Source organism: Pezoporus flaviventris, unplaced genomic scaffold (genome assembly GCF_033815535.1).
Source record: "Pezoporus flaviventris isolate CSIRO_AGI_PZ_B2104156 unplaced genomic scaffold, CSIRO_AGI_Pfla_v1 ptg000015l, whole genome shotgun sequence".
Taxonomy (NCBI): domain Eukaryota; kingdom Metazoa; phylum Chordata; class Aves; order Psittaciformes; family Psittacidae; genus Pezoporus; species Pezoporus flaviventris.
Genome location: NW_026892563.1, coordinates 33790185 through 33815534, shown reverse-complemented (window position 1 = coordinate 33815534; position 25350 = coordinate 33790185). Strand labels below are relative to the sequence as shown.

The following is a 25350-nucleotide window of genomic DNA, read 5'->3' as shown; positions in this document are numbered from 1 at the left end:
ACTATAATTATTCCTGCAATCTGGTAACTTCCCACCACCCCAGCTGCACAGAGTTGCTGTAGAGTCAAACTTGACAGGAAATGTGGGAGTTAATTTTGTCTATAGGGGATCCTAAGTTGCCATAGAGATGGTAAAAGCCCTGGTTCTTTGTATTTAAAGGAAAAATCCCAGAGAAATGGTAGGAGCCAGAGGAACTGTGTTTTTCCAATGGTCTCTAAAAGTTGGAATGGTTGCATGAGTCAGAGACACCCAGGTGCATCATAGAACATGTCAGGAAGCACTGATAGAAGGTGTTGAATCACAACCTTTGATGCACTCAGTTCTGGGGAGTTGCAATAGTGGAGGAAAATTAGCTGGTCTTCAAATACTCAGAGACTAACCTTCTGTAGCCATAGAGGAAATGTTATTGGTTCAGGCACATCTCAGGAGAAACAAACTTTAGACACTCTTGCTGCAAGCTCCAGGTTTACTGGAATAAACCTCTGAATTCTGATGCATGGATGTTTGAACAGAAGACAGAGTCACTGTTATTCTCTTTCTAATGTCCTTTTTTTATTACTTTCCAAGCTTTGATTCACAAAGCATGCTTCTGGTCATAAAAATTGCTACGGGGTTTGTGCCAATCAAAATAAAATGATGGGGAGTTATGTCGTATGTATACCACAAATCACAGCTGTAAGGGGATACAGAGAATTTGGACCCTCAGAACAACTTTGTCACAAAATTTTGAAGAGACCTGTATGTAATCTGCATATATTCTCCTGTCTGTGTAGAATTAAGATTTAGTTACAGAAAGTATATCTGTTTTCTTGTTATTTATAGGGGAATATCTGTACATTTTGCCATGGTTAAAGCTATATTTGACTTACATTTTCTTTTGGCAAACATCACAGTAAGTGAATCAGCTTACAAACTGCTCTCTTTAAGGTAAAGATTTGGGGAACACTCTTTAACGCAGCAATCTCTTCTCTACATCCATGGGCACAACCTACTTCTAAAGATTCAGATTAGTTGTCGACCATAGATCTTTGATAGACAATAACATAGACCAAGATACACCTTTTATTCTTCTATTTGTTCTCAGGTTTTTTCTTATGTAAGTGGACTTTAAATTATAAAATGCACCTTTTCTTAGTCTAGCATTTTTAAAATGGTGAATTTAATGTATCCTTAGTATTTGTGGGATTTCCTTACCTCCAATAATTTATTACTTGCTGTAGACTCAACCTTGAGAAACTTTATTTCAAACTGGAAGCATGTTGTAATGATCACATAGGGAAATACAAATAGGTAGTAGAAATCAATAGGTCAAACACTATTTTCTCATGTAAGTCTGCAAGCTCAGAACGTAGCCATTGAAATCAATATATTTATTCTGGATTTACTGCTTTTTCAATGGATAGCCTGATGCAAAGATCTAGGTTTTGGATTTCTTAGAATTTATTTGCTGTATCACTTGCCATACAATGAAGTTTAGGCATCACTTCAAAAAGATTCAGGGCAAAAATCAGAGTAGATAAATCAACCCTCTAAATATTTAAAAAGAAAGCTATCAGTAAGTGTCTGAGTAGATTGAGAGGGAAACAATGGTGTAATTGAAGAAAAATTGGTATCCACAACGAATTGTTTAATTCTCATTTGTAATACACATTTTCTTTATAGTTGGGATAATTCAAGAGAAGAAAGTAAGATATTATCTGCTCAACAAAAGACATACCAGACTTGATAGCTTACCCTTTCATAACACACACTAAATTGTATGTGTAAAGGTTTCTTACAATACTTTCAAAAACCAAATTAAGAAAAAATTAGTTCTAGATCAATATAGATTGTGTTCCAGAAGATACGATTTAACGGATTAAAAACACAGTTAAAGCATAGTTATGATAAGTGATAAATCCAGGAGAACAAAAACTTATCTCTATTAAATGGGGAAAAGCTACACGATGTAGATAAAAATTTGAAAGTTAAAATAATGTATCAAAAAGTAAACAGGCCTTGGTGTTGTCAGTGCTTGAACAGAAGAGCTCTAAGAAAAGATTATATGCTGCAGGAAGCTATTTGAATCAGTGACCCTCTGAGCTAGTACTAGAATAATGTTGCACCTCTGGATTAGGGAGGAAGCCATGGAGCCATGACTTGTCAACATTTATAGACGTTATTGAAAATGCCACTGATTTGTGCTTTGGGTTTGTTTTTTCTCACCAGCCAAGTGTGTTAATTCTGGTTCCCTGGATAATTTCAACAAGTGAGTTATATTGAAGGCTTTATAAAATAAATGATGTGACTTTTTTTATTCTGAAATTATAGCCTTTTTCTGCCTTGTTTCAAAATTGTTACTGCAAGGTCAGATTAAGATAGACAAACTAATTTTATCATCCTAATTTTATCATCCTGTTAAGAAACTTTTCCTTATCTTTCCCACATAAGGCAAAGCAAAGACTTTTTTTAGAAAACTGTATTATTTAGAAAGGCCTAGCATTCTCACAATTTGGAATTTGAATTAGATATATAGTGTGGCCTTTTTCAGAGATCTGACTTTTGCTGTCTCTGTAAAACTCTACAAAAGTTGTTACTCCTTTGAATATCTCTGTTTGCTCATGCTTGGTAGTGATCTTTTTAATTTTTTAACAGTTATATATTCCCAAAGAATACCATCTGCCCTGGCAATGCTCCAGCCAGGGCTGAGAATGAGCTTCCCTGCAACTGTCTTCTAAGATGCTTCAGGCCATGCCTGGTCCAGCAGCTGCACTGAAAACTGAGTCTGTTCCAGAAAGAATCTAGTGCTCTCAGTGACATCCTACAAAGGACTCACGGGGGATGTAGTAAGAAACCTCCCATATTCAAATACACAGGAGATAAAGTCTAGCATTAGTACGAGAGAAAGGATCCCAGGGTAAAGCATGGAGAGACAGAGACTGGGATGGCAGCCTGGGGTGGAAAGGGCTATTGCTCTTGACGTGTAATGGGAGAAGAACATGGGCCTGCAAGGCAAGTCATGGTGGCATAGGTCTGAGTGATGACAACAGAGAGATGTGATAGCGGTCTCTAAGGAAAAGTCTAGGACTGGAGGCTAGAAGTGGAATGGGAGAGCACAAGAGAAACTGAATGAGAAAGCAGAGGTGGATACTGCATATGACTTATGAAACAAGCTTATTGTGTGACCTCGGGGTCATGTAACTTCCACACACTGAATCAGTTCCTGCAGTTTTAATGATGTCTAGACGAGAGGGGGAAGCCAGAAGCACCAACTCTAATCTTCGCCTCTTTGTTTCTGAGCCTGGCACTCTAATCCCATTGGGATATCTGCCCCATCACTTAGACAGATCTGGCTTTTTCCCCTAAGACTTTCCCTCAGAGGTTAGCTTACCTCTTTCCTGGCCTTGAATGATTCATCCTCCTCAGGAATTTTTCTCATTTTTGACCATAAATCTCCCAGCAGACCTGGCTCCAAGTCAGAAGTTTCTTTCATCTCACAACCTGTACACTCATTCTCTTTATCTGTGAAGACACCGTTAACACTGGCACGGGCAAAACTTGAACTCCTGACCGAATCTATTTTGGTATTAACCAGACAACTCAAGTGTGCAAAAAACTCCACACTATCAGAAAATGACCACTAGCAAATGCACCCAAATTCTTCTTAAAAGCAGCACAGAAAAATGTTCTCTTAAAGGCAGATGGAGTCATTATAGTTGCTTAGTTCAACAGTCTACTTAAAACAGCTTCCAGAAGTTTAGCATGCAACCACTGACTCAGGTAGCATATCTCCTTTAGAAGGACACACAGTTAAAAAAATCTATGGTGATTTTTTTATTTGTGGGGGTTTTTTTGTTTGTTTTGTTTTTTTTATCTGAGGAGAAGGGAAAATACATGGAAAAAGAGGCAAAAATTATAAACAGCATAGGCAAAGAGTGCAAATAACAAGACATAGAAATGTGAATCCTATTTCTTACTTCTGAGTATAACTGTGAGCAAGCCTGCTGATTTTTCTATGCCTCTTTTCCTCCAGCAGTATTGTTTTATTTTTCTTCATTTAGCCATGTGGAAAGCAAAGACATAGTTAGGGTGTATGTTTGGAGACATTTGTAAGAATATAGTTTATATATGACTGAAACAAAGCCCACTCCCAGCCTGTGGTGCCAACCTCTCCCTGCTTGTATTGCCTGGGGTCTGAGAAAGCTCTTAGCAGCAACCTTTCCACCAACTACATGGAAGTGAATGTAAAATCACTTGTGATGAGCTTGCAGAAGAGGTGAGAACTGATGGCACGGAAAGAAAAAAAGCTGACTGCAGGTGCTACTCTACTTGGCAAAGGGGTACCATTCAATCACAATGTGCTTCATTCTGTCTCACCAAATGCCAGGTAACAGACTCAGAAACACAAGTTAAGTCCAGAGAATGGAGTAGTTTGTCTTGGAAAGCAGTGATTCTGAAAGGAATTTAGGGGTCACTGTAGATACACGACTCTAAAAACCTTTATGTGGTGCTGTGGGAAAAGAGTTAATGCCATCCATGGGTACATAAACACAGGAGTAGAAGGATGTTAGCTTACCTCTGTGTGATTGTTATTGCAATAGTCTGCTGTTCTGGTCTCCATATTTTTAAAGGATGTTGGTGAGGGTGCTAAAAAGAGCCATAAAAATTATTTAATGGCCAGACACTTAATGACTTACAGCAAGAAATTTAAAGCACTCATTTTATAAAGCTTATAAATAGGAAGATTGAAAGGTGATTTGATAATGGTTTATAACCACATACGTAGGGGAAAAACACCAGGGAACAAAAGGTTCTTTAATCTACTGTGGAAAAAAAGAAATATAGAAAGAATTGAGTACTGAAAGCTGAAAATAAAAAATACACTACATACTTTTTTAGCTGGAAAAGTAAAAATTAATGAAAATTTGCAGGATCAACTCTTGCTGACCTTAGATCTAGGCTGAAGTCCCCTTCAGAAACTGGCTGTAAGTGAAGAAAATATTTTGAATTGTTAATGTAAGGGGAAAATGAGAAAAAAATTATGGTCCTCACCAACTTCCAATATTTTATTATTATTTGCTTTTTAATTGGCACGGCATGGGAAACAGACTGCTGTATTATTTGGTAGCTTTATTGAGCCTCAGGATCATAGGTTTTCGGTGAGTGGGACAATGCAGAGGGCATAGTGTTAATATTCAAACCAGCTGGCTAGAGATGTGAACTTAGCTACAGGAAAAAATAGGTGAGACATGACAATGATTTGTACAGATAGGCTGAGATAATGGACATAGAGTGGATATAAGAAAAAGTTTGCCATCACATTTGTAGGACTTGCCAGAAGATACATAGCAAACATCACCTCCTTTTCAAACATTTATTTCAAAGGAATTGGACCCAATCTGTTTAAAGGAAAGAGCCTTTTTGGTGTTTAGATCATATCCAGACTGAGTATTTACTTCTGAATTTCATCAACTAAAAGAACACCGAGCTAAAATGTTAAGAAAAAAACTCAAAAGAAAACTTCTTAATCTTTGTAAATAATTCTAGTGGGTTTAGTTCGTTTAAGTTTTACTCATTTTGCTGTTCCCTTGTTTTCACCTTTCTTTTTTTGCTTCCTTCCTGCCTTACTTTTCTGGGTATTTCTGTATGTCCTACACATGGAAGCCTGGCTTCTCTGACAGAGGTGTGCTCTTGTTGCAGCTGCTGTCCCCCAGGCTGTCTGCTCTGATTGACCGCACTTCACCTTACTGTTGAGACAGGAGGAGACCCTGGTCCTTTAAGAGTGAGCCAATAATTCATAATGAATAGCTGATTTGGTTAATTTCACTCCCTCCTCCCTGCTTGTGAGTTATTTATGATTCCCATAAATACACTTGCACTTTACTTCAAGTCTTCAATGTCTGACATTTGAACTGTGCTATCTAGTTTAAAGTAAGCATTTCTCGTATACTTTTCTATCACATGACTGAATTCCTGGGATTCACTTTTCTTAACAGCTTAGGATAGTCTATCAAAGAAAATCAAGTCTCCTGTCACACACACTGTGTGATCTCTGACAACCATGGTCACCTTTCTCTACCTTAGGTGTAAACTGGAGACAACAGATTCCTACTCACCTTTCAAACATGGATTTCTGTAAGAGTGTCCTGGGGTTTTTTCTTCCCTCCCCCCACTCACGTTTCTGAGTTCTTCCATATTCTTGATGTTTCCTTGCAAATTCAGGTCCTTTCTCACCTGGCTACAGAGAAGATGCTGCCTCCTTGCCTATTACCTTCTCTGTAGTTATGATTGCTTTCTGGTGCAGGGAAACTACTTGAGCAACAAGCAGGGACAGAGTCCGATCATTTCATTGTCTGATCCTTCTCTGAAATCAGAAGTTTAATTGCCCTGTGGATTTTTCTGATTTGACCCTTGCTGTAGCATCTAAGTACTTCATATGCCATACCATAACACATTTTTGCAGCTGGAAAAACACCAACATTCAGAGATTAAAATTAAAAGCATTCCCTAATTTTAGAATTTCCAAATTATGCCTTCTTCTCTGGATGGTTGTGTATTATCTACAAAATCAGTTGTGCCACATAGATACTGAGTCTTCTTGGTACTATCAGTGGTGCTTATGTACTTCTGCTCTGCCACCTCCCAGAATTAATCTCCTCATGTCAGATTTAGGTCAGTTTAATGCTCCTGAGAAATAGTAAGCATTACTCTTACACGGCTCAGAAAATGAAGTCATATGCAAATGAATGGGAATCAGATTGCAGTGAAACTGTTCAGACAAAATTTATTAGTCTCCGGCACATCAATCAATGGCTGTGCATAAAAGATACGTATCTGAGTGATCCTGCATCTTTCATAAAGCATAAAATTTACAGTACCTATAATATCCTTCTGCATAAACTTAAATGTGAATTGTCAGTGTTTAAAATTATCTAGAAAATGGCCTGCTCTTATAATTATTAAAGCAAATGTATAAACCCTGGATGGCAGAAAACACAATTTTACTGCTATTAAGAGACAATTTAATATATGAAATCACATTAGCATGCTCAAAAGATGGCTTTCAATCATTCATATGAACATTACAAACCTGTTCTATGGAACTTCAAAAAAGGATGGGTGATTTTTCAGAGATGAACCTTTATGAGTAGATTCCTTGCGCGTTGCAAGTAGAATAGAACAGCTTATCTGATGTCCTGGGAAACCATCAACTATACAAACTTCCTTCATATACCAAGGAGTGAAGCTACTTATATAAATCTGATAGAAAAATTTTGTTTGGGACTAAAACCAATTTCTGGATCTCATTATTTAATATTGATTAGACGCTTCTCTCCCACTTCAGGGGCTGGGAGGCAGGGAGGAGAGGGACGTGAAAGAATTTTGTTCATGGGGGCCCTCAAACATTGTGACAAAATGGGAGAGGACCTAGACTCACAGCTTCCTCTGCCTGGAGGAGCTCAAACCATTGACCAGTCTGGTATCCTAGCCTCCAAACCACTGGATATCTGGAGGGGAGAGTGCAGACATATTAAGTACAGACCTATCTGGAAATGTCTGCTTATATGCCCAAAATTTCCTCTATAGACCTGGTCATTCCTCTGATGTCTCTCCCAAAGCCGCAGCCATCTCCCATAGTATTTCTCAAGAAGACTTCATCCTCTCTTCTTTAAAGAGAAGTTTAGAAAACTTCCCTGACCTATTCTCTCTTTCCATTTGCGCTCCTGCCATATAGATACATGACAACCTAGACTATTCCAGTTGGTACAATACCTACAGTTTTTGATATAACTCTAAGGCTGATGTCTGTTCTTTGGGGATGTAATTCAAAGTCCAGAAATAATACCAGCAGGAAAACTTACTTCCAATAGCATAGACGTGATCCTGAATTTTGAGGGTTGCCTGGCTGTTGTGTATGTTTACTAGTATACTGCTTCTGTAGAAGTGCCACATTTTCTTGGTTCAAGAGAACCTGCATCAAATTCATAGAAGGTATCCAAACTGTAAAGGTGGAAAACACAGAGATCTTCTATAATTTAAACATATTTTATAGTTTCTTTTGTGTAAATAGATTGCCTTTTTCATTATGGATTATTTAATGTCTGCAAAAGTCAAGAGCCAGTTATGCTGTAGCTGTATTTCTGGCTACCTGATAAATATGAAATCCAGTTTAATTTATGAGAGGACAGGTAAGTGGCAAGACCTTGATATACAAGATACATGAATGACCAAGGTCAAAAACCATAATAGACTTTTGTGTTCAGAGCTTAAATAATAACTCATAATCAGTAGAGATAGGAGAGAAAATGGAGGTCAAATACTGGTAGAAAGATTGAAGCAGCATGTGCAGATGTTATTCAAACTGACAAAGTAAATATTATTTCAGTGAATGGCACAGTCAAAATGTTGGGGGATTTTTCAGCTCCCATTTGTGATATGCAATAAAACCTCTGCCTGAACTGGAACTACTTATTTTCTAATAAAAACTCAGGAAAGATGTGAATACAGGATTCATGCACACACAATCTGTGTAGGCAGGCGTGTATATATATACACACACATATATATACCCACTCTTGGTCTGGAAAATAGCACCCAAGCTCAGTTTTCATTGTTGCATAAACATGGCTGAATTTCAGCTTTCATTTTCTACTAGAAGTATCATCTCTATCTCCAACCGCAAAAAAAAGAATAAAAAAAGCAAATTATTTCCAAATAATTAAAACTAACCCCTGTCTTTCAGTGCTAGGGGCTTCCATAGCTTCATACTCTCTGAGCTTTGATTAATAAGTCCTTACTTGAAAAAAAATTTTATTAAGCAGGGACTCCAGGGACTATATTCCTCTGAAATTTGTTAGTGGTGCAAGATGGTATAGTTCAGGATTCAATTATGTGCAAGAAAGAAGAGGTACAATTCTTAGTAAAGAAAAAGGAATTAAGCATTCTTTATAGTTTATTTTCTTGAACCATACATTAAACAAAGAGACTCAAATCTGTAGGAAGCCATTCAGGAGCTAGTGTCCATATCAAGATGGATGTCTATGATCCATGGCACAAGGCAAGATCTCAGGAGAAAGACAAAAACTCAGGCTGAAATATAAGTGAAATCATAGGCTATGAAAAGAGTAAGGTGGAGCAACATAAAGCAAGACCTATCTTCAGTCAGAAAACAATATGGAGAGAGAAAGGGTTTCTGAAGTGCTGCCTGAGTTGCAAGCAGAGATGCACAAGGGTGAAGTGGTGCAGCATGGAAAATAGACAAGCAGCAAGTGAAGAGACACTGTTTCCTGAATGAAGAATTTATTTGTAAACCCATTAACTGTTATTCAAACAAATGCACTGTAAAAAAAGAGGAATATGAATAAAAATAGAACTAATACACCCACCTGGTCACATTCCATTGGGACTGACTATATTGGAGGGCAGAGAGCAGGGTAACAGGGCTCACTAACCGTCTTCAAGTCATGCAGATGTATGGCTCATAAACCCATGCAGAATGTGCTCAACAAAATATTTTTAAAGTTAGCCTGGACATTTATGCTTACATAGCATAAGAAGAGAAAGCTTTAGAACTGGTGTAATGTCAGAAGTTACTGCCTTTTACTGGCATATTGCCTTATACCTTCTGGTTGAAGTCTAGCACATACATTAATTCCAAACACATAAATTGTACGTGACAAGTTCAACAACAAAAAGAAAAGCTGTGCTGCCTAAAAAAATGGCAGTCTTGGCTTATCAAATTCTTGGTCACATAATGCAGAAAAAAATTCAACATATTACAGACCCAAATTATAAAACAAATAATCTTTTTGCTGTGCAAGTCCATCTACAGAATCAGAATCAATCAGAATCATTTAGGTTGGAAAAGACCTTTAATATCATCAAGTCCAACCATTAACCTACAGGAACCAAAGGATCTCTTAACTAAAGCTTAGAATAAAGAAATCAATCAATCAATCAAATTTTAAATGAGGAGAAGGATGTGAGTTATTTTGCCTGTCCTTGATGCTTTAAAATGCAGATGTAAATCATATATGACCATTGTGCAAGACTGACATAATTGGATTCAGCAGCCTGATCACTGTACTGTGAATACTTTTTTTTTTTGATACCAAAATTTGGGCAAAAAGGAGCCCAGTCTTGACACAGAGCACTCGGATCCAGCAAGCTGTGGCAGAACAGCTGACATAAAAATGAACATTTAGGAACTATTGGAACATCAGCTCTCAAAGCTGTCCTGGAGCTTTTGAAAAGCAGCCTGTATAATCAGTGAATATATACTGATTAGCAGTGGATTCAAGTGTACAGAAATGTGCAGTCTAAAAACTGTAACAATCAAAAATTAATGTTAAAACATACAGAAATGCAGGAAATTATTTTAGTGATGGCTTGTATGGAGAAGGGAATCATGATCATGTTTGAAATGCACATGTAGTTACTTTTAACTGCTCTCCTACTTACTCAAAACATTTTCAGCTTACTTGCCATAGGAAAGCCATTGTGTTATTTCTGACTAGCATATTTAAACAATAATTTTCTCTCCTAAATTACATAAATATATAAGACTAAGATATAATGCAAAGATGTACCACCACAATCCATACTCTCAGGAAAGTTAGATCCAAATAGAATAGAATTATTCAGGTTGCAAGGTCCAAATTCAGATGCCAATGGGTCCTACTCTACCACTTGAAGCAAGGTCATCTTCAACAACTAATTGCTAACAGTTTTAGAGACAAGGGCTTCCTAAGATAGCTCTGCATTCAATGGCAAGACAAAGAGAGTGAAAGTGCGAAAGAGAGGATCCTCCTTTGACTCAGAATAGGGCTTGCTTTTATTTATTCTGACCTGTCCCTGCAAGGTCTTTTGCAAATTAGATACTTTAGCCTTTTAATGACTAAAGCTAATCTTTGTGCATATGCCATCACATTCATAACCTGTCAAGAGCTTCAGGAAAAAATAGTTTTCAAACTACTCATTGTTCTTACATCTGGACAAAGAAGTTTTGTTCTTCTCTTCCTGAAATAATGGTTGTTTTTTTTTAAGAAGAATCGATGTCATATGGCAAATTTTATGCTCCTAGGCTCCAGATTGGAAAATATTCTAACATTCAAGTAAAGGCAGTGAAAAGAAGCCTATGGCCTCCCCTTTTTTTCGTAAGACTGCACCTAGACAGCAGTGCCATATACCAGGAATGACAAGGGAAGGGGGTCAAGTGGGAAAAGAAAACTGGTATGGATATTATCAACTATGATGTTGATGACAGGTATGGTTACAGGATTTCCAGTGGGACTTACAGTAGCTGTAATACAGAAGCCGTAAAATTTCTTGGGGGATACTAACGGAAATCACACAATTCCTTCCAGAGAAACTCAGAAAACATAACCTTAAGAACTGATTTAATTACTGCTTTTAGGCTGCTATTGCTGTGCATTTTTTACACATCTCTGGATAAAAATAATGGTGTTTTTTTCCCCTGAACCACACTTTGTGGTGCACCTTCTTGTATCCTATGATTGTTGATCTCTTTCTCCCTGGTGGAGTGCGGAGCACAGACACATGTATATGTACACACAGACACACACACACCCCCTCTATTACAAAACTGTTCTTACAACACTGGTTAAAACTAAGTTTTAGCATAAGCCTACATTGTACTCAAATGGCAGTCAATAGTCAATGCTACCATGAAGTACACAAAGCGTGTTTATAAATCTTCAGTGTTTAAATTAATTTCAGGCTGTGCTGCACACTCTTGCATCTACCAGTCTCTTAGGTACCCGAGTTTTAATTGTTTTTCTCTTTGACATAATGAATGCCAGAAAGTAACCCCGAAGCACTCATTTTGCATCATAAATCACAGTATCTTTTTAAAAGGGAAGGATAATTACAACAAAATAGCAGTTCAAAACTGCTTGGAATTTACTTCTTACCATTGACAAATAGCAGAGAAAATAATTGCCTAAAGACAATGTACAACATTGATTTAGATGACTTGTTATGCACACATAGTGAATTCTATGAAAACAACCTCCTTTCTAAAAAAAAAAAAAAAACCACCAACCAACCAACAAACCTGAGAACTCTTCACGCTCCTGACAAATTAATTTGTTCAGAGCAAAACACTGCACATTTGTAATTCCTTGTCTGTTTCTTAAAAGCCAGTGTGTCACATCTCGTCTGCACTCCGTATATATGTGTTGCAGTTTCTTTTAAAGAAAGCTTCATTTTAGCAGCCTGCTTTCTGATTGCTCTTCTTATCCCTCATAAGAGATGTCTTTCCTTGTTTTTTTTCCTTTTTAGCTCTTTTAGTTTTGATGGAAATATGATAAGATGCCATGGTTATATGAACTACTGTGTTCTGGTACTGTTCTGTTCATTTACTCTCTGGTATGGAACCTGTCTATACAGATTCTGCTGCTTTAGCTGAAAGCTGCTCGAGATCAGATAAAGTTATACTTGAAGATATGATGATCTCTTATAATTGCTGTCCCAGAAAACTACTATTTGAATCATATAATAGCCATCAGATTGTACTAGACTTGTTCTCATGAAAATCCAAGAAGAGTTGCCTTGTTCTTATTCTAAGGGAATATGAGGGAAACTGAGGCAGTTATCACTGTTCAAACTTGTCAGCCTGAAGATAGTTCAGGTATGTCTATATGAGTTGATGTTACTTTTGTATTTATTTGTGCTGTTATTTTTAAATAGCAATGAAGGCATAGCCTGCATGGTATAGGCAAGCTCTTTTACCCCACTTTTTCTGTTCTTCATCCCCAGTCATTCCTCTCCCTTTTTTAGATCCCATATACAGTGTTTGAGACCTGTTTCATTAGGCTAGCAGCTTGGTTAAAATCACTAGGTTTTGTACCTTCAAGCAGACCGGGCAAACACTCTGATTTGCAGGGTCCAGATTTACAACCATCTCATCTGCAGCTAGCAGAATGAGACTGCAATTTAATCTGAAGGTCTCCAGATACTACTGAAGTAGAAACGACATGAAGGGTGGAAAGGGTGTACAAAAAGCAGGTCCACCTGCGACTTCCTCAAAGATGGATATGGTCCGAGGGATCTGAATACAACTTCATTCTCTCCCAAATGTTCTGTTTTCCTCCCCATTATAAGCTTCTTTGTGAGCTCTCTTGTGAATACGATCCTTAGCTGCAACCAACTCCATTCATGCATGTACCAAGCTACCCATACCTTCTTCCTCTTCCACTCTCCTGTACAGTGAGTTTCCCATTGCAGATTCACCATACTCAAGAACCAGTACTCAAACTGTAAAATAAAGAGCAAACAATAATTTTTAGTATGCGAAGGTTTTACAAAATACTCTCAACAGAGGTTTACTTAATAGTAGTATTTTATTTGTAGCATTGTATTTGTAGTATTTTATTTTGACACAGATTCTCCTGGAAGGCATGCTAAGGCACATGAAAAACAAGGTGCTTGGTGACAGCCAGCATGGCTTCACTAAGGGGAAATCCTGCATGACCAATTTGGTGGCCTTCTGTGATGGGGCTACGGAATGATGGACAGGGGTAGAACAGTTGATGTCATCTACCTGGACTTGTGCAAAGCGTTCAACACTGTCCCACAAGACATCCTTGTCTCTAAACTGGAGAGATATCGATTTGATGGATGGACCATTCGGTGGATAAAGAACTGGCTGGATGGCCGCACACAAAGAGTTGTGGTCAATGGCTCAATGTCCGGCTGGAGACCAGTAACAAGTGGTGTCCCTCAGGGATCAATGCTCAACATCTTTGTTGGTGACATGGACAGTGGGATTGAGTGCACCCTCAGCAAGTTTGCCAATGACACCAAGCTGTGTGGCTCAGTTGATACCCTGGGGGGAAGGAATGCCATCCAGAGGGACCTTGACACGCTTGTGAGGTGGGCTGATGCCAACCTCATGAAGTTTAACCATGACAAGAGCAAGGTGCTACACCTGGGTCGGAGCAATCTCAGGCACAGCTACAGGTTGGGCAGAGAAGTGATTCAGAGCAGCCCTGCAGAGAAGGACTCGGGGGTGTTGATCAATGAGAAAATGAACATGAGCTGGCTTCAGTGTGTGCTTGCAGCCCAGAAAGCCAACCGTATCCTGGGCTGCATCAAAAGGAGCGTGACCAGCAGGTCAAAGGAGGTGATCCTGCCCCTCTACTCTGCTCTCGTGAGACCTCACCTTGAGTATTGTGTGCAGTTCTGGTGTCCTCAACATAAAAAGGACATGGAACTGTTGGAACAAGTCCAAAGGAGGGCCACGAGGATGATCAGGGGACTGCACCTCCCATATGAAGACAGGCTGAGGAAGTTGGGGCTGTTCAGCCTGGAGAAGAGAAGGCTGTGTGGAGACCTCCTAGCAGCCTTCCAGTATCTGAAGGGGGCTTATAAGGATGCTGGGTAGGAACTCTTCATTAGGGACTGTAGTAATAGGACAAGGGGTAACGGGTTAAAACTTGACCATTGAGTAACTTGAATTAATGAATTTAATGAATTTCATTTTAATTAGCAAAATTATTTCTTACAATATACAACATTGTTACTTTTAAACTTCACTTGCAATATTAAAAAAAAATACTACTCCCTGCAAATTAGCAAAAAAGCATTTTTAATTTGTTCTTCTAATATAAGATCTGCCCAAAGTAAATTGTGATTGTGTAAAATACCTCTTCTTGGAGCAGAAGAAAATCAGAAATATAGTTTATATGAAACAGTTTTGTGCTCTCAAGAAGGGCATCAAACCAGGCTTGTTTTCCTGGACTGAAGCTCATAGGGGCAGGAAAGTGCTGCCACAGGCATCTGTGAGAGGAAGGAATAAATTATTTTCTTCAGGATACTTTGGACAGAAGAGTAAGAAGTTAAAACTGAGGGGGGCACCCTTAGCAATTACACAGAATTGGATTATTTACTACTAGAGATGACGCTTGGTTTGAAGCCAAACACTCACAGGAAGAGCATGTAGAGGGCAGGAAGGAGAACTGATTAACTACCTAGGGACAGTGTCAAACAAAAAGATGTTGCAAAGAGAATGATTGGAAAACCCATGAAGTGTGGGAGCACCCAACTTCAAAAACTGACTGGGAAAATTCTTTTCCATGTAAGGTTTCTTTAGTTTCTTTTTAGTGTATCTTTTCATAGCAATCAGTCATCATCATACTGGAGCTGATGCACAGAAATCCTGTTTCTGTCATTAAAAAAAATAAATATGTTACATTGTCAGTATGCTCATTATAAAAGAATGTTTCACTTACAAGTTAGATAATACTTTTCCTAATGACTGAGATGATAGTAAAACCCCTTTTCAAGACTGTTTTTACTTAACAACGAGCAAATGGAAGTGACAACAGTCAGAATACTAAACTGACACCAGAAATGAGAATTTCCAAATAATGTGTAGATGTTGAAAGCACAATTTATGTCTTTGGACATATTACTACAAAATTCATCATTGCTGAACCATCATTGTGATGACATTTTGTAGAATAGCTTTTCATTAGCAGGATGTTTTGTTTCCTTTGCTTATTTATTAGTTGTGTGGTTTGGCAGCAACTATTGTAAAATAGTTCTCCAGAAGAAAGTATCACATATTTTCTTATTTTTTTTATTATTGAAAATATATAAACGAAGGTCTTTCTCCTTTGCTGTACCACTAATATTCAAAGCAACAGATTAACTGACATATCAGTGGTCCATCTTGGACTGGCTCTTAGGGAACCCCTCTCCAGCATTTGCAAGTTCCTAAGACCAAGAGCTCAGCAACAGAATGACTTGACTTAGAACAAAGCTGTCTGCAATCTGTATTCTATGGTTAATGCATGGAAGCACAGGGTTTTTTCCCCTCATAAAAAAAAAAAAACAAGCAAAGCAAATCTACAATGCCATGGGATACCTAATCTTGTCTCACAAAGTTCTCCAGCCTTACTCTTATCATGACAATACATTTCAACAGGCACTTTTATCAGTATAAATATGTCACTCAGCTACTAATTATGACTACGGAAACAATTTATTGAAGGCGAGTTAGATAGCAAATTGGAATTGGAGGTCAGTATGGTGAGAGGTGGACATTAACCAAGGAAAAAACAAAGGGATCCAAACACATCTGAACTGCAAATGGGGTTTAACTTCTTCACTTGCATCCAAACAGTAATGTGACTTCTGTAAAAGGCCTGAAGAAGGATTCAGACTGAATATACTCAGGCCTTGGAGTTAAAATTTGAAATGCATGTACATAGGATTTAAACTGTGGGTCCTACATGGTTAAATTAAATACTTCAAGTTTCTGTCAGGAAAGCATTGGTATGTTGAGCATTGCTGCAGTGATTTCAGCAACAGTAACAAAGAGAATATTCATTTATGGCACAAACACTTTTAATATCAACATGAATGATGTGCAGAAATGGTTGAGGAGAGAAACATTTAAACCAAACATATCTAAATGTTTGAGAATCTTTCGAGAATAGCCAGACACCTTTGTTTTACGCCTGAATATACCGCAGCAGGTCCCCTCCTTCTCGCATTGCAGAGCTACTTTGGCATTTGATGTGGTTACCATTAACCCCACAGCTTCAAGTAAGTTAGGCAGCAGCTTCTGATGGACTTTTAACAGTATATACATGCATAGAATTGCATAAATAGCCAAGTCACATACAGTACCGGCCATACTTTGATGCAGATTCAGTTAAGTAGTGCTGGCAGGAAACGCAACAGCAGAAAAAATGTCAGAAGTGGCAGACAAAATACAGCTTTCCAGAAGGACAAACAGTAAAATGAACTAATCTGCAGTCAGCAAAACAAATGTATTTGACTGCCTTATTTAGATTCACCTGAAAACGACCTGAAATACCAGGCTCTCAAGTTTATGCTGATTCTTTTCTGTTGGCATCCCTATGAAAACCAAAAGAATTTTCTCTATCCGTAAGTTTGTACATTATAGCTAATAGATTGTTGCCCACACAATGACATTTATTTTCTCTTAATAATGAAATTCTAAATAAAGCTGTCATTCTCCCTCATAAAAACTGACAGCCCAACCCCCAGATTCACTAAAAAAGGGTCCTTATAAAACCACTTTTCCTTTTCTTAATCAGTTGGTTTCAAAACAAATTTCTTTATCCCTTTTCAGACAACCCATTCTTACCCCAATTAAAATGTTCAGTTTTGTACTCTGTATTCAGCGGTGGTCTGCCGGTTAAGTCTGTCAGTTCTTCCAGCTGCTCATCCCTCCTCGCAAAATTATATCCACAGCTGCCTGTTCCCAAAGGAGCATGTCTCCAAAATTCTCATCTATGAAAATGTTACTCATATAGATAAGAAGATAAAACCAGGATACCAGATGTCAAGAAGTATGGGGAACTGCAACTACCTTTAGAAATATACATACTGTCAAACTACATAGGATCTAAATAGCATCCTGAAAGCATGGGAAAATTGATCAACTAGAAGAAACGGGCCTTTATGGAAATACCAGACAGTGTAAAAGAAGGTTTTCAGAGCTACACAGAAATGACAGAAAAGCTGGTGTCTTGGAGAAAATAAAACCACAGACTTCCTACTGTTTCAGAGCAAAGTATGACAAACATGAGTACCAGAGAAAATGTCATTAAAGTTATACTTGGGAAAAGCTCTAAGTGTGCATCAGCCAAGATAATATCAGTGGGAAAATGGCTTCAAACCACCAGTGGGTAAAACAGCAAGATATACTTAGAAACATATGCTCACCTTGAATAAATAATGCAGAAAGGAAAAGATTTAAGTAATCAGTTTGCATGTTTCAGGATTCCCAGAAAGCTTTTCAGCCCATCTTGTGTGAAAGTGTATACTGGGGTGTAGCTATGGCTGTTGCTGTCAGGGTGTATTCTCATGGAAATTTCTAACTGAATCACTCAGTGGGCACATTTACATGGCAAAAAGCTGTAGAAAATACTCCCAAAGACAGAGGAAAGTTATACTGCCAAAACTGTTAAGCCCTAAGTGGGTTTCCAAATAAAATTCATTTGCTCTATTGGGTGCCACTTGAATGAGTCAACAATAAACTAAGGCACTAGTTAAAGAAGGCCTTTTAATATGGAAAAGTATCTTTCAGCTTCTGAAACAGCAATCCCCTTGAGAATAAATTGAAAGGTGAGACTTGTGAAAGGCTTTGTCCAGTTTCAACCCAGTGCCTTTCATATGTTTAGAGATGCATTCTACTGTTGCTGCATATCAAGTTTGTGGCTTTAGTGTGGTTTTCATCAGTTGCACAGAGCAAAAGAAACATTTCTTTGGACTTTAGACAGCTTTTTAACATTTTCCGTATTGTGGTTAACCTTCTAACATACAGACCCATTCATGGACAACTTTCAATTCCTCTCTTATTAACCTCATCTCACGCCTTTTCCTTCAGAAGTTCATCTGCTTGAGTACATGAAAAGTCCACAGAAGGTAAGATTAAAACGAACTTCTTCCAGTGGAGGGCTGTTGTGGAGGTTATAATTAATTCCATACAGCAATGTGTCTTTGGAGGCCGACTGTTATATTTGGGGTGTATGGCTGACATACTATTGATGGTGACTTCAGGAAACAAAAATCTGTGATAAAAGCAAGTATATACAACCTCTTTGATTGTGATGAATGCCACAAGACTTTGGAATTGTATATACATGCTGGGCTAAATTCTTTCTTCTCTAAAAATACCAGTGCAATACCAGATGTGAATCTTGAATCTTAGGGAATTTGGTTACTTGAGCTCCCAAAAACATTCCAGAATATAATTTCAGCATTATTAAACAGCTGTTACAGAACTGGACCTCTTGTCCTTCACCTCTAACTCATTTTCTGTAAGAATGTTTTCTCTTTGGTTACTTGAAAAGTGAGAGCATTTAATACCTTACCAAGAACTATCAGCTGCTAAAACCTTGCTTGAACTCACTCAGTCTCCTAAGGTTCACCCTTAACTACCACAACCGAAAGACCTCCACTGTTTTTTTGCCCATGTGATTCCGTGATTCTCTCTGTGCTGTTTCATGAGCACTGTGATAACATTTCAAATGTATTAACCATGATGCCTTTTTGTCACATTTTACCCACTTAGCAAGTTGAAAATTAGACTGAGAGCCTAGTTTGAGAAGGGAGCAATATTTTCAACAAACACACATTTCAAACTCCCACATCTTGAAAAGTACCATACCCTCTAATTTCCTATTAAATGGAAAGGTCCCTGTGTAATATCACCCTCTTTTCTACTTATATATTTAAATGCTTAATTACAACCTTTTTATCCTATGTATAAAAAAAAACATTTTCCACCTCATACCAAAGCTTCCCAGCTTTCACCAGCTTTACAGTGGAGACTCAGAAGGTGGAATTAGTTTCACTAACTCATGCTTTAGAAGTATGCATCAGACTGAATTTTGGTGATGTTTGCGGGCACAGATTATGTTGTTGGGGGCTTTATCTTTTTGGTGAGACATAGACCAAAAGCTCAGTTGCAGTCGTGGTGATCTTAAATTCTGCCTAATATTTCGTTTGATTCCAACTCAGTTCTTTAAAATTCTTTGTTTTCTGTTTAAATGCTTTGTTGCTATTTAAATTTTCTATTTACAGAACATAAACTTTGACAAACAACAGCAAGAATTAACATATACTGAATATATGAAAAGAGCCATAGCCATCATCCTCACAAGCACAGATAAAATTTGCTGCCAGATCTTCTCAATATTCATAGCAGTATTTGAAAAAAAGCAAACCTAAAACCCACCCATCTGCCATGAAAGGAATTTTTCATGTTGATCTTTTCCCAGCCAAACAGGGTAGGTGGATAATAGCATTGAAAAGAGAGTGAAAAACAGGTTAAGTTTTAAATAGCATAAATGGTAGCAGCATAGAGACAAGCTTGCTTTCATCAGTCATCCAGCATTAGACAATTTCAAAACCTGGCAGCCAATAGTGTTTTTCTTAGCTTGTGATATTTGAAGGACATTGATAAACACATCAAACAGAATTCAGAGCATGCATTGCAGAAGTGCTAGTTAAAGCTAAAGTTGGCATTCAATCTCTTTATCATACATGAGACATACAGGCTCCCTCCTATCAAATTCACAGTAATTTTGCATGCAGAATGAATATTCTGAGGATTTACAAATAAAAATGTTCACTAAAATCTAGTCTCTAAACCAAAATGGTCACCTACTGCACATCAAAGATTTAATGTATGTCAAATTGCATGGTGAGCTTGCAGTGCTTGTCTTGGTTTGTTGTTTATAAAATTTAACATTGAAAATATAAAATGTTACATTTCATAGAGGGGTCTTATTCAAACCAAACAAAAACCAAACAACTTCTTCTCCATGAAGGACACGAACAAATGTACAATCCCAAATTTTGACCTTTATTCTATTTTTATACACCTGCTTTAACCTTCCTGTTGCTCTGTCCATGTTCCCCTATGCACAGAAGTGCATGTATGAGCATACATATGCCCAAATAACAACTTCCCTCTGCTTTCTGCGACCATATTACCTCACTTTAAACTATTTCAGCCTAAGTTCTTTTACCTTCCTGAAGTGTGACCCTTATTGAAATAATCGTTTTTGCCCTCTTTAGTTTTCTTATAGTCTGCTTTAGGTACTGGAAGGCTGTTACCAGGTCTGTATAAATAATTTCTCTGTGTAGTTTCCCTGTATACAACCTTTAAAACAACATTTTTTTCCCTGAAAACTGCAGTTTTGAGGATAACAGAAAAGACTTAATGTATCTGTTCACGTAGCCCTTGTGTCCTGTTTTCACATACTTATGATGAAATAACAAATTTCTCCTTGCATGGGACTTGCAGGTTATCTTCCAATAAATATTTGTACAGCAATGATACATGCTAATGAGAAACAAATGGAAGTCCTTGAAAATGATGACATGCTCCTTAGCCCAAGCAGCTACTTACTAAATCTGCCAACTGTACCATTAAATCATCATATATAGTCTTTATCAAAATGTTATGATATATCAAAAATAATAAACTAAACTCAGTTGTTTCACATTTTATGTGTTTTACATTTGAAATATCAAGAAATATTGTAATTGGTTTTTTAATGCTATCTGGAAAGGAAAGAGTGGGTAAAAAATGTAATGCAGCACACTTCCAAGGAAGAAAGGTAAGAAAGATTTGGAAACAGACTTACAATGAATGCTCTAAAGATGAAAGATAATTACTTCTATCTAAGTTCTGAATGCTTCAGTTGCCATAAAAGGGAACAGTAAATCTCTGGCAAATGTGTGGGAAGATGTGACTAAGTGAAAAGGTTTGCATCTGGAAATAAACTTTTCACTTAGGATGTTGCAGTGCTTTGAAGATAAGAAATCTCAACATAGCTGCAGGTACAGTTGGTCCCTGAGGGGAATTTGCAGCCCAAGATGTGGAGGGGGAATAGTGCCTCCTGCCAAAGAGGGTAGAGGCTTGTCCTGCTGATGCCAGGCTCTGGGGAGGAATTCCCCTCAGCAGGCACAGACTGGTACTCCTCTGCAAGGGCAGCTGACAACCAGCACACACTTCCGGAAGAAGGAGCTACAAAACCCAGCAACCTAGTCTTTTTCTCAGTGTATTTAACAAGTCTTTTGTGACCTTAAGCAGCTACATCATTTCAGTCTGGGCCAGAGTGCAACTATTTTACATGTATCTAAAACTCCACTCTTTTCCCAAGGATGGCAATTCCTATCCTAGTCAACAAGAGTCACAGATGCTTATACAACACACTGTAGTCTTTTGAAAGGAGGTATAAACTTTGACCTATAAAAGGAGGCTGAAGTTTATTTCTGTCCTTTTCCTTAGGCATCTGGTCTTGTAGATGTTTGTACCACCATGCAGTATATATTGGGTGAAAAGCTAAGGAATCATTTCAATGGAAGGCATGATACAATTGTAAAAAAATATTATCCTTGTTCCCCAAATGTCACATAATCTCTAAGAGAAAAAATTGTTTCTGTGAGGAATATCATTGCTTCTGAAAGATTAACACCGATGAAAGAGAACAGCTAAACAACACCCTACCCAATCTAAATATTTTTAACTTCTTGAGACAATGGTTTTTGAAATTATGAATTTTTCTTATGCTGTACAGAGGAGAAGAGAGGAAAAGGAAAAGAGAGGAAAGGACAAGAGAAGACAGGGTTGATTCGTTACTTATATCGAAACATACCACTTCATACTAACTTCAGTACTTGGAAAACCACTGAGTGTTAAAATATAAAATGAGGTTTTTTGACAATGAGAGGTTTATGATCGTCATTGTCTCCTGAGTGGTGCCGAGGGTGTCAGACTCAGTGTAAAGCTACAGACACTGGTTACTGTGCAGTAAGCTACACTAGTGATTCATGGTGTGTTAGCTACTCCACTGAAATTTCCCAAGTTTTTAGTTTGCAAACTTTTAACCTACAGCAAATACAAGGAGTAATTTTTCTTACTTGTTTGCTTTGGGTAGTAAGATGCACACAGTTATTTCAAAATAACTGAATCAGAAACTAGCTTAATCTGTAGTGACTTTTTCATGTAACAACAACTGTAGTGCAGTGCATTTTGCAATAGATTTATTAGTTTGTCTGGACAAGGTCACATAAAAAAATGTTTCTATATAAGAAAAAACCACATTTATTGTCTTTGCTAAAACATTAAACTTGAAGTATTCTTCTAGAACTTAAAAGATCCATTTCAACTTTAACACGGCTTCATTTAGTTTAGTTCACTTCCAAGAAGAGATTTAACACTATATAGAAATTTTTCAGTTACCTAAACTGAAACAAATACCAGATGAAATAGCAACTCTGACACAAAGCAGTTTAAAACTAGATCACTTTGTCTCCAAGACTTTCCTTTTAATTCTTATTTAACCTCAGAAACTTTTACGGCTTCTCCTAAAGTAGGTTTACCTACACTGCACTACAACATTTATTCCATTGCCAAGTATCTAGCTGCAGCCAGTAATGTTGGATAAAATCTAATGGGACAGTAACGCCTATGCTTCTTCCATCTTTCAAAGGAATGAATGGCTTTACTGTGGAAGAGTCAAACTTACATCCACCAGCAACACAATCAATACTTGAAAATTTGCCAGTCTTTTAATATTAGATTTGCTTAGGGCACAGTAGAAACATAAAAAGTCTGCAGGAGAAATGTGTGTAGATTTTTCTAGCCTTAAAAAAGCATGTTAACCACCTTATCTGGTGACCAATTAGCTGATGATAGAAGTAACTCATGAAAAATCCTCTAGTGATACATTTTTAAGCTCTTTGCTGCTAGAATCTTTTTCTCTACAAAATAGATAGGTTTAACTCTCACCGAAGCATAGGAAAAAAACAATTACTTCAAAACACTCTGAATCATAATGTGGAGGGTAGGTGACAAGACATAGACTGAGATTATCAGTATTTCAATGTAAGGTGCCGTTACCCAGCACAAGTAGCTCCAGGGACAGAGCCTAAGTTTTGGAAAATACACAGAGATATGCACACTCATGTGCAGACACATAGAGTCATAGATGTACATAGACATGCAGGCAGGCACACACACGTGTGCCCGCATATTCATGACCAAAAATGCACAGAGGCTCATGTGCACACATGCATACACACATATCCAGTCCACAAAGGCAGCAGACTTTCTGAACCTACCACAGAAGAGGGCTGAAAAACACCCATTTGGCCTGAAATCTCAGAGCAGCAGAAAACTGTGGCTCCTTTTGTCCCAAGGAATACAAAACCAAAATTACAGAATGAGACACTTGTTATTCCCATTTCAATACTAATGTTCTTCCCATTCCAATTTCCAGTGGCTGTCCCAAGGGATTGTTTGTTTTTTTTTAGGATCTCTGTGTATGCATCAGCATGTACAGTTCCTTCCTTTAGTATTCCTCCTTTTAGATTCCCATTTATTTGCTCTGCCTTTGGCTGTGGTTTCTCTTCTCAGTGGAAAACTAGATCTCATGCCAAACCTACTGCCCAGCACATAGATCAATAAATGTGAAGTGGATCTGTCAGCGACACTGATATGAGGGGCTGAAGCAGCCCTTCCGCAGTGCTGTTGGGCTTGCAAGCCCAGACGTGCAGCAGAAATGGAGAAACTGTAGCAGAAATGGGAAAATGTGGCAGGACACAGCAGGCACCATACGAGGAGTTTGGGTGCTTAGGCAGAAACTACTGCCCCTGCAATCAGTCTGGATCTTTCCAAGGGAAAAGGCAAAGCCTTAGAGGGAAGTAGCTTCTCTGAGTTTGACCCATGGCATTACCCTGACCTAGTCCAGATTTCACAGGGACAGCAGACAAGATTAAATATTAGGTAAAATTAATAAATTCATTAGTCTAATTAGCAGCTACTACTGATATTAAATAAATCCTGTTAAAGAATAGTGTTTCTGAATCACTAAGGTTCAAATATAATTGAAAATGTACTTATGAGAAACAGTTTTTGCAAAGGCTGTGAAACTGTGAGGATTAGGTTGAAGTATCCAATGTGATCAATATCTTGCAATTGCATTAAGGCCTCAGGCAATGGGGGCCTTCATTCCTTCTTATTTTCCATTTTCTGTTTTCTGTTTCTAGGCACCATGATAGGCAATCAGACATGAACAGAAAATGAATTTGCTACAAGCTAGTAGCATTGTAAGTGGCTTTGATATAAATGGAACAAGGGTCGGTAGCTTCTAAGCTCCGGTAGCCTGATAAGAATATTAAGTCTAGCATTTATCCCCAGTGAGTGCTTGATTAGCCATACAGTGCTCTGCTGACAGAGTTCACTAAAAATACATTATGCTAATAACACTTGAGTGCCAGCAACACTGGGGAAGCCCAAGTCTTAACGCAAAGAACGAGTCATTATGGTATTTACCTGGCAGACACAGATACAGGCAAAAATATGACTTCCTATTCCTGTTTGCAAAGATTCAAGTAGAAATTGAGGTGATTCCTCAACGCATGTAATGATTAGTAAGAATAAAAAGAAATACCCTACACTAGCATGTGGGAAATAGAGGCGCTTTGTTTTTTCAGAGAAGGGAGCTGTTACTGAAGACAAATCGCTTGTATATATTATGCTTAGTTGGTCTAAACTACATCATATGGCTATTATGCCTCTTTCTGCTTGGTTTAACACTGAACTTGTTTCCTCCTTGCTGTGTACTCAACACCGTAATCAGGGATGCCCACTGCAGTCCCATGCCTCCTGCCTTTTCCCCACTGCCGCTGCACCGCTACCTGTGGTCCTGCTGACAGAGCATTTGCCCTTGTCTAAAGGAAGGGTTTATATGCTGTCTCTCTTGGCATCAGCTACAGGTTTTATATGCTCCAGCAACAACCCAAACTGTAATTCAATGCATAGAAGACAGTTGAGTGGAAAGGTTCAATGCT

At 38.0% G+C, this 25350-nt stretch overlaps 1 long non-coding RNA gene across 1 annotated transcript in view; it reads right to left on the bottom strand.

The window, feature by feature from the left end:
- The window catches only part of LOC133269560 (uncharacterized), a 45928-nt gene that overhangs the window by 5573 nt on the left and 15005 nt on the right, over nt 1–25350 (bottom strand). Inside the window, exons 3-5 of the long non-coding RNA XR_009743494.1 lie at nt 14649–14781; nt 13183–13257; nt 4556–4626 (exon numbers count right to left, since the gene is read on the bottom strand). This is a non-coding gene — a long non-coding RNA (uncharacterized LOC133269560). The remainder of the gene's footprint in view (nt 1–4555; nt 4627–13182; nt 13258–14648; nt 14782–25350) is intronic.